Source organism: Calidris pugnax, unplaced genomic scaffold (assembly GCF_001431845.1).
Source record: "Calidris pugnax isolate Ruff unplaced genomic scaffold, ASM143184v1 scaffold335, whole genome shotgun sequence".
Classification (NCBI taxonomy): Eukaryota; Metazoa; Chordata; class Aves; order Charadriiformes; family Scolopacidae; genus Calidris; species Calidris pugnax.
In genome coordinates, this window is record NW_015091148.1 from 1,379,329 (window position 1) to 1,380,972 (window position 1,644).

The following is a 1,644-nucleotide window of genomic DNA, read 5'->3' on the forward strand; positions in this document are numbered from 1 at the left end:
TCAGGAAAGGTCCCCCTGGCTGGGGGGGTCCCTCACCCCCCCTCGCTGTCACCCCCGGGGCACTGGGGACCGGCCCCGTCCTGCCAAGGGAAGGTCACCCAAGGGCAAGGACAGGTTTGTGGCACCCCAGGAGGTTTGGGGTGCAGTGGTCAAGAGATGTGACACCCAGAGGGATGGGAACGGCTCCAAAGCTGCATTTACAGCCAGTTTTCACGGCAATTATTGCAAAATCAGGTAAAATCCCTGCTTCCCAGCAGTGTCCATGTGTGGGACCTCAATTGGAGAAGGCCATGGCCAGGCCTTTGGGACTCACCCCGTTGGACTTCGCCAGCGGCAGAGGCAAGGCCAGCCCCCACCTCCCTGCCCAGGAGCTCTGCTGCCTTCTCAGCTGCTCCAAAATCCTGCTCAAACCCAGATTTTTCCATCCCCCACCCCCCAAAATTACCTGTGTCTCCGCTGCTGCCCGGCAGGAATGATGGAGAGCGGGGGAAAAGCTGGGGAAAAGCCGGGGAAGATGGAGCTCTCCCGACCCCCTGCACAAACAGCCCGTGTTACTGGGAGCCTGCAGACCCCCCGGGTTCACTCCAGCTCTGAGCTGTGATAGAAACATCAGATGAACCCTAAAACGTCACCTTCATCATCCTCAGGGATCCTCTCTCCCTTGTTACCCCCACTAACCCCATTCAGAGGGGAGGAAGGGGCCCATCATCTCCCTCAATCGAAGGCTTTACTTGCCCGAGCAGAAGGATTTAGTGCATTTATGGCGGGGGCAGCGCTGGGCTCCTGGGTTTTCACCCCTTTTGGCAGGAGACAGTCACAATCCCTGCGGGTGACACCCAGCAGCAGCAGCCTGCAGCCAGCTGGGGCTTTCCATTCCATCTCCATCAGCTTGGGATGAGGGTGAGCAGGGACTTCATCCATCCATCCATCCATCCACTTGTCCATCCATCCCTCCGCCTATCCATCCATCCATCTGTCCATCCGTCTGTCCATCCATCACTCCATCCATCTGTCCATCCATCCATCCATCCATCCATCTGTCCCTCCATCCATCCATCCATCCCTCCATCCCTCCATCCCTCCGTCAGTTCCTGCTCATGGACAGGGTTTAAGACAAACCTCCATCCACCATGGAATGGTTGAAACCAGAGTGGGGAGAGGGACCTGGAGCCATCTCCACAGGGAAAACCTCGTCACCCCCCCTGTCGAGGTGCCGCTGGGAGCAGAACGGGTGGAAAACACCCAGGAATGGTCCCCGTGGCCGGTACCGGGGGGAGCACAGGAGGAACCCCCCCAACTGGACCATCCCTGCTGTGAAACCCAGGAGCTGGGGTGGCATCCTCACCCCACGGGGACACGGGGCTTTCCTGCCACAACCAAAACCCCAGGGGAGCCCAGGAGTGGGGGGTCCAGGCTCCCCGGAGCCGAGCGGGGATCGGTGGGATTATGGGGGGGCTCCACAGGTCGTAGGATGCAGCTTGTCCCCAATTTCCAGTCCCCCGTGTCCTCCTCCACCGGTCCCCTCCACACCTCGACAACGGGCTGGAGGAGAAAAGCTGTAAAAGGAAGGTCCCCCCCCTCCTTCAGCTGGAAAGTTTCATTCCCCCCCCCCGGCACTGCCATCCTGCCACCCCCCCGCGTGGG